The 9,062-nt window shown below is 36.6% G+C and overlaps 1 long non-coding RNA gene across 1 annotated transcript in view; it reads left to right on the forward strand.

Moving 5' to 3' along the window:
* Window positions 1–7,475, forward strand: part of LOC100939368 (uncharacterized) — a 54,124-nt gene extending 46,649 nt beyond the window's left edge. Inside the window, exon 3 of the long non-coding RNA XR_152248.4 lies at window positions 5,555–7,475. This is a non-coding gene — a long non-coding RNA (uncharacterized LOC100939368). The remainder of the gene's footprint in view (window positions 1–5,554) is intronic.
* Window positions 7,476–9,062: the final 1,587 nt, after the last annotated feature.

Consider the following 9,062-nt stretch of genomic DNA (forward strand, 5'->3'; position numbering starts at 1 on the left):
TAAATATCATTTTTATATATAGCTTTCCACTTGCTTTGTGAACTATTTTCATAATACCCCAATTTAGCCACAAACATCCTCTGGTGTGCTCAGATCTCTCCAATTAGGGTGAGAGGGGGACAGAAATCAGGGGACAACATCGGTTCCCTGGCCCTAGCAAGCGACAATTCCAAGTGCTAGGAAAATAAATATATTTTTCTTCATAAAAACAATGTGGATAATTTGTAGTCCTATTTGGCTATCCATATCGTTGCAGGCAAAATGGAACAAAACAAAATCCTTTTTGGCGACTCTACCTTAGAGGAGGGAAAGAAAGCGAGTTGCTGACCAGAAGCCAATTTCATCTTGACTGTTTGGAAAAAAAAGAAAAAGACAAAGCCTTTTAAAGACCATATGGCGCAATTCAACAGCAGATCAGAGCATTAGGCTGCTTCTCCATGTGGAGTCTGGGTTAGGGCTGGAGCACACTGTGGATGCCGCAGGGTGGAAGCGAGGTCGAATTGTCAACTCAGCATCCTGCCTAGATCTAGACCATGGCAATTAGTACCTGGAACTTCAGACAGATTCTGGAGTCCAGAATGCAGAGGGTGCAAGTGGATAATTCAGATATACGTAGGCAGGTCTGAGCACATTAATTGCTGACAGGGATTGATGATTTCAGTGAAGATTGAAGAGATTACTGAAACATAAATGCAGAAAACTCATTCACATACTTGGGAAACATATCTAAATCATGCACCTGCCAGGAAGGCCGGGCATTAGAGTGGTTTGTTTGTTTGAGGCGGAGTCTTGCTCTGTCGCCCAGGCTGGAGTGCAGTGGCATGACCTTGGCACACTGCAACCTCCACCTCCTGGGTTCAAGCAATTCTCCTGCCTCAGCCTCCTGAGGAGCTGGGATTACAGGTGGGCACCACCATGCCTGGGTAATTTTTAGTAGAGACGGGGTTTCACCATGTTGGCTAGGCTGGTCTTGAACTCCTGACCTTGTGATCTGCCTGGATTGGCCTCCCAAAATGCTGGGATTACAGGCGTGAGCCACCATGCCCTGCCCTAGAATGTTTTTGTTCTTAATCTTGTTTAGTCTTTTGGAAAGTATAATGTGTTTACCATGGCAATCTCAGGGTGATTTTCCATTGAACTGGGATGCAAGAAGAGACAGAGCTAGGGTTGGATTGCCTATATGGAGTATGCAGGTTGGGAACTGAGAGGAAGAAAGGGATGGGAAAGGAAAACAGGAGGTAGGAAGGGCAGCTCCTCATGGGTGACTTCTGTGCCTCCAGGCTTCTGATGTTGACATTTAACTAGCGCACACGCACGCGCACACACACACACACACACACACACACACACACACTTGGCCTCACAGGCACCCAGCTGGCCCTGGCCAACAGCTCACTTAAGGTATGACTGTGGCACTTTCAACAGTGGTGCCAGGTATCCCCTTGCCTGCACATTCTAGGGGCCCTGGTGCCTGACTAGTGACTCTCCCCTCCCCAAGATAAGGCCCCATGGTGGGGACATGAGCCTGCTTGTGCTGAGGACATCTGGGTGTGTAGCTGCAGCCTCTGATTCCAATTTAGAAGTTAAGAGGACATTCTGGAATTCAACATTCTTGAGGTTCATATTTTGATTTTTATCATTACACTGCTATGTGATCCCAGGCAGGGCATATTACCTCATTGAACTTCTAATTCCTAACTGTATAATGGGAATTCCAGTTATGTAAGGGATTGTGAGAATTATATGAGATAATGTGTGCATGCTATTTTATAGGATGTCTCAGGGCCAGCAATTATTATAATTGTTCATCACACAAATGCACCTAGATCCTGGGAGTGAGTCTTCTGATGAAATTCACTCATTCAGTCAAATATCTAAAACGCTATTGTTTACCAACCTGGTTATAAACTCATATAAAGTAGCTAAAACAATGTGGAACATCATGAAAAGACAATAGAGACTTAATACACGGTATCCACGGGTGTTTCTCCAAGTCAGATGGCAACAGTGACTCGTAGACGTTGCTATTTCTCTTCTTTTGGGATATTGCCATGCAAACCCATAAACAAACTTATTCAGCAGAAGAAGTGACTCTGTAGAGTGTTTCAGAAGTAACAGTTTATTAAGTAACTCAATTATTTTAGAATAGCAATTAAATCTCAGTATTTAACAGTGGAAGAGAAGGTAATTTACCCTTTTCAACCACATATAAGTTAATTTGGTGCTAATTAGCTAAAACTAAAGAAACTAAATTGTCATGAATATAGACTCCCACATGTCCAGCTACATATATCTTTTATATGACTGACCAGAAACATCTCTCTCTTCTTCATTGAGAAATTTATTTTCAGGTATTCATTTTTTAAAAAGTTTGGATTTATTATGTTTGCATTACATAATGTATCACAGTATTTAATTGCACAATTTTCTTGTAAACTGAATAACTTTTTTACATTTAATACTGTATTTATCTTTCATTTATGTGATGGCATAAATGTTTACCAATAAATTTATTTGAGAATAAAAGTGAATCAATTAAAAAAATATGTAAATATTAGTATGAATAAATATTGCAAACTTGAGAATGACTAAATTTGGGAACAGTGTTCCAGGATACACATATGCAATTGATTGAATAGATTGCTCTGCATATAGTCTTGTTTTAATAAATTTAAGAATGCATATAGCCTAGAATTTAAAGAGCTACTTTGCATCCTTACAGGTAACATGTGATCTCATACATGTCTCCTTTCTTTTTATATAAAAAATTGCTCTACGCTCATTTTCTTTTTCATTTATTCTATATATGAGACATTCTTCCATGTCACTAAACGTGTCTTAATAATTTATATTTTAATACATAAATGATGTTCTTTAATATGGATATAATATAATTTATTTTATTATTCATTTAATGACATTGTATTCCTAATTGTGGACTATTACAAACAATGTTACAAAAAACGTTATTCAAATATTCATGCACATGGGTAAATATTTCCCTGGGAGAGGTTGCTAGAGATAGAACTGGTGAGCCAAAGTATTTTTTAAATCAACATATGCAATTAAAATGTCCTTTAAAAGCCTATTCTACTTACAGAAAGCAACACTTCATGATATGGTCTGATTTTTCACATTCTGTCTTTATATATTATAATTCTTTGAAAATTTTTACCAATTTAAAGAATGAAAATACTGTCTTACTAATTTTCATTTGTTTTTGTCATCTGTAATATGTCAATTTGTATCCTTTATTTATTATTATTTAAAATTTACTAGGTGATTCCTTGTTCTTAATTGATATATATAGTTTCTTTTTATATAGTTTGGATACACATCATATTGTGCATGTGTGTTTGTGTGCGTGTTTGTGTGTATGCACAGGTATATAACAAAGATGTTTCTACAACTGAAAAATTGTTTTTTAAATCTTGAATTTGTTTTTCTTCATAAGAAACATTTACATTTTTATGTGGTCATATTTGTCATTTTTTTCTTTAATGTCTGTATTTTACACCTTGAATAAAAATGCCTGTCTTACCAAAATGTTACCTAAAATAGGCTCCATATTTTCTTATACTTTTTTCTCATGGTGAATCCTTTGTATCCTTGGGTTCCACATCTGCAGATTCAACCAACTATACATAAAATTATTTTTTTTATTTACAAAATAAAAATAATGATACAGCAATTAAAAATACAAATAAAAATACAGTATAATATCTATTGACATAGCATTTACATTGTGTTAGGTATTGTATGTAATACATGACTTCAAGTATACGGGAGAATGTCCCTGGGTTATATGCAAATACTATGCCATTTTATTTCAGCAACTTGAGCATCTGTGTGTCTTGTATCTTTGATGGTTTGGAAAGCAGTTCTCCACAGATATAGAGGGACAACTCTAATTTCATTAGGGCATTATTTTTGCATTATATGAAAGAAGTCTAACTTTATCTTTCTTTAAGTATAATGACAATTTTTTCAACACTACTCAGTTTACTCTTATTTGAGATTTAATAAATGATTGCTGTATTAGTCTGGATAGATTAGGATACACTGTGGCAACGTATTAACTGCAAAATCTCAGTGGTTCCACATGGCAATGCTCTTTCTTCTTATGCATACCAACGTCCTCTGAAGGTAGCATGGGCTCAGCTCAGCACAGCTGCTTGGGAAGCCAGAGTAGTGAAGGTCCCACCATGCTGAGGCTGCTCCAAAGGCAACGTGTGTTTTTCCTGGGCACAGCATTACAACATAGGTGAGGCTGAAGGATCACCAGGTTCTCTGAAGCTCAGCCTGGGAAGGGCTATCCTGGGTCCCTTCTGCTGTCATTGCCTTGGCCAAAGCTAGTATGAGGGCCTCGCCTAATGTAGTAAAGACATAGAGAATAGGATGGAATGTAAGATTTTCTCCAAACTCAATCTATTCCATTTCTAAAGTTGGAGAGTGAGAATTCCATAGCAAGTTCAGATAGTGTGGAAAAAACTGTTCTCCAAATCTCTTTGATCCTGAGTTTTGAACAGCAAGTAGGGAGGATTCACATAACATGGGGTAATCCAAAAATTGGTTAAATCTATTCAGTGTCTGAATTTAGAAAGCAAGAATTGGAAGAGCAAAGGATACCTGTATTTGGTGAGTGTTGCTTTTTCTGCCAGAGCTATCTATAAAAATAAGTAAATGTATGCAATGAAAACCAAATAGAGTGATTTGCAAATATAATCATCAACGGTGTCCACACTTGATAACATCTTTTTATTTAAAAACTTTAATTATGAATTTAAATTTCCAATAGTTTTCAATTACCTATTTGCAAATTCTTAAATTATACTTGAAACTGTATCTTTTATTCAGTTGATAAAGAACTTTAACTGTATGGCAATGTGAAAATTGTTAAACTTCTTTGTGTGTTGGTTGCTTCATCTATAAAATGAGGATAATAATAATATATCTACACTGGAGGAATGTTGTGCATATTCAATGAGTAAATATATACATATATATGGACCTGGCATATAGTAAGTTCTATTTAAGTATGAGCTATTATAATAGTCTCATAGTTGGTTATTTAAAAAGCTCTAGGTGGAAAATGATAGTTTTCAAAATTAAGCACCCCCTCTTCTCAACTTATACTCTATGTCTGATTGGATTTCCTAGAAGCTGAGCCTGAGACAGGATTCTTGGGCCAGTGGTTTCCAGGAAAATGTGTTCTCAGGTGAAACCTGTCAGAGACTGAGGACAGCAGGCCAGGGCAGGGGGAAAGCTGTGCTGGTGTGGCCTCAGCTGTGGCCCAACCTCAGCCTGACCCCACAGGGCCTTCTGGCTTGCGAATAGCATCATAGAGTTATGCTACTTTGCAGCAAGAGGGCTGCCTTCAATATCAGTCAGTCATTGCCCTGTATCAGTCAGTCATTGGCTACAGGCTGTATTAGGGGATATAAGCAATATAGAGATGATTTCAAGTATGTGGGAGAATGTGCCTGGGTTGTATGCAGATACTACGCCATTTTATAGCAGGAACTTTAGCATCTGTGGATCTTGTATCTTCGAGGGTCTGGAAAGCAATTCCCCACAGAAGGAAAGCAGAATCTTCTGGGCATTTCTGATCAAGTGGACTTCCTTCAGCTGAGCACAGTCCTCAGGAGAAGCGGACAGGTGCAAAGTGTTGGAAGCCAACACTCACAGCAGTTGGGGGTTGGAGTGCTCTGGCTTCCAACAGCATTGAAACCAACAGCATTGACTACAGCGAGTTTCTCAATCTTCAGGACACATCCCAGCCTCCCTGGGGACTGCTAACGCACAGATTGCCATTTCCCACTCCAAGAGTTTCTGATTCCAGAGGTCTGGGGTGGGGCTCAATAATTTGTTCTTCTAACTACCTAATGCTGTTGGTCCAGTGACCACACTTTGAGAAATGCTGTACTATGTTTTTTCATGTTTAAAAATTCTCACCTTATTTATGGTTTAAAACTTCTAGAACAATTCTGAATAGTTTTTGTAATAGTGAGCCTCACTTTCCTGTCTCTGCCCTTAATGGGAATGTCTCTAATGATTCACCTTTCATACGGGGACTTGTGGTTTACTGGGCAATTCCTTTTGGCAGGTTAAAAAAATTCCGTCTGTTTTAAGCTAAAGCCATTTACCAGGAAGAGATGCTAAGTTTTATCAGAGGGTTTTTCCAGTAACTACTGTGATAATCATGTTTTTTTTTTCCTATTTATTAAGATATCAAACATGAAACTTATTTGAAGTCCTGGATTAAACACTGCTTGTCTTCTGTAGTGTTTTGTTCCTTAAATATACTGACAAGTTTAATTCATTATTTTTTTAGGATTTGAGGTACAAGTTCATACGTGATAATGACTTACTGTTTTGTTTTCATTATTTCCTCCTTCCATCCTTTCTTGATATCCTTTTTATCTCTTGGTTTCAAAATTACACTAGTGTCATAGTATGAGTTGGAAATTAGCCCATTATTCTCCATGCCATGGAGTGTTTTGCAAAACATAAGAATGATCAGTTCCTTGCATATTTGGTAGAATTTACCTTATAAAACACAGTAGGTTTGGTGTCTCTTCTGGGGTCCAGATACTGCTATGGACTGAATGTTTGTACCCTTCTAAGATTCATTATGTTGAAATCCTAGCCTCAAAGTGGTGGTATTAGGAGGTGGGACTTTGGGAGGTGATCAGGCCATGAGGGTGGAGCTCTCATGAATGGGATTAGTGCCCTTATCAAATAAGGCAAAGGGAGCCCTTTAACCTCTCCCACCATGGGAGGACAAAGTGAAAAGACACCATCTATGAACCAGGAAGCAGGGCCTCACCGGATGCCAAACCTGCCAGCACCTAGTCCTTGGACTTCCAGCCACCAGAACTGTGAAGAAGAAATTTCTGTTGCTTATAAACACCCAGTTTATGGCATTTTGTTATAGAAGTGCATAATGGGCTAAGGCAGATGCTGTATGGTATTTAGGATTGCTTCTCTATATTTTTAAGACTTTTTTATTTTGGAATAATAATAATTTACAGAAAATTTACAAACAGAGAAAGTCTCCACATGCCTCTCACCCCACTTCCCCTAATGTTAACATAACTGTGGTCCATTTGTCAAAACTAAAGAAATGAGGATTGGTACCACACTATTGACTGAATTACAGACATTACTTGGATTTTGTCAATTGTTTTACTAATATGCTATTTCCGTGTCAGGTTCCAATCTGGGTACCACATTGCATTTGTTCATCACGTCTCCTTTGTTTTTCCTGGGCTGTGACAGTTTCTTATTCTTTTCTTGTACTGCCTGGCTTTGAACTTTTGAGGAATCCTGGTTAAGTATTTTGTAAACTGTCACTAAATTTTGCTTGTCTGATGTTTTCTCATGGTTAGACTGGGCTTACAGGTTTTGGGGAAGAACTCTACAGAAAGGAAGTGTCTTTCACGTTTCATCTAATCAATGGATATAGGATATCAGCTTAACTTATTGCTGGCGATGCTAATCTTGATATCATGGTTAAGGGAGTACCTGCCAAATTACCACAAGGAAAGTTTCTATTTTTTCATTCTTATACTCAATTATTTGGAAGCAAGTCACGAAGTCCAGTTCACACTCAAGAATAGGGAAATTAAACCTCACCTTTTTGCATAGGGGATATGAACTTTAAAAAAAACAATATTCTGAAAGGAGTCTTGTCTCTTGTAGTTCCATGTTTAATGCTTTCATGTATTCGTTTTTATTAATATGAACTCATAAATACTCATTTTATTGGAATAATCCATTATTACATATTTTGTTGCTCACAGTATTCCAGCTTTGACCATTGGGCTCTTTCAGGTTGACTTCCATGTCCTTTTGACATGCCCCAATCTATCATTATTATTCTTTAATTTTTTTTAGCACTTTCTTACTTTTGTCACTTCAAGATGTTCCAGGCTTGGTTTGTATTTTTCTTACTCCATCTTTAGAATCAGCCATTTCTCTAAAGACCTTTGGGTTCTTTTATTGGAGAGTGGTATTTGGAAACCAAGATCTGGGCATGAGGTATGCTCATTGCCACCAGGATGTCACTGCTTCTAGGCCCTCTCAGCTGGATAGAAGTATGACATATATGTGTGTAAATTAATCTACACATATCGACATATCTATAATTAGCTCTGTCCTATTCACTATTTAATTTACAACCTCTTTTTTTGGTAGATGTTTGCAATCCATGTTTTACTGACTGATTAACAGTTTTAATCTTTGGTAACAATTCATAAAATAGAAAATTGTAATTTTAATAGAGCTTTTCCAAATCTGGAATTATATACTCTCTCTGGAGTATAAATTATTCATCGATGTCTTTTCTTCTTATATGTTCATTGGACTTACCAAAGTCTTTTGTATTTAATCTAATTGTTTCAAATATAGTTTGGTTTTACTGGTATAGCCTAATCTCTGTTTTCATATATTTAGAATGTATCTTGCTACTTTTCCAAAACAACCATTAGTTCTAGTAATTGTTATATTCCTTGGGATTTTCTACATACATAATTGTGCCATCTAAAGGGAAAGGATTTTTACTTCTTTCTTTCTTTCTAAACTTCATAATTTTTGTTTCTTTTCATTTGTTTGTTTTAGCGAACTGGCTAGAACCTCCAGTATAATGTTTAAAAGGAAGTAATGAGAGTAAGCATCCTTTTCTTGACTCTAATATATTGATTAATTTTTGAATATCATAAAAACTTCTTACTCCAAAACTAAATCTCACTTGGTCATAATGTAGTCATTTTATATATATTTGTGTGTGTTTATGTGTGTGTGTATATATATGTGTATATATGTATATATGTATAGTCATATATATACACATACATATGTGTATAAATATATACATGTACATATACATATATACACACATACATATACATGTATACATATACATATATGACTACATTACATACATGCATGCATATGTATACATATGCATATGTGTGTGTGTGTGTGCGTGTGTATTTGTATTTAATTTGCCAACATTTTGTTGAAGAGCTTTGAGTTGATGTTTATATGGGATATTTGTC

Source organism: Pongo abelii, chromosome 12 (assembly GCF_028885655.2).
Source record: "Pongo abelii isolate AG06213 chromosome 12, NHGRI_mPonAbe1-v2.0_pri, whole genome shotgun sequence".
NCBI classification, from domain to species: domain Eukaryota; kingdom Metazoa; phylum Chordata; class Mammalia; order Primates; family Hominidae; genus Pongo; species Pongo abelii.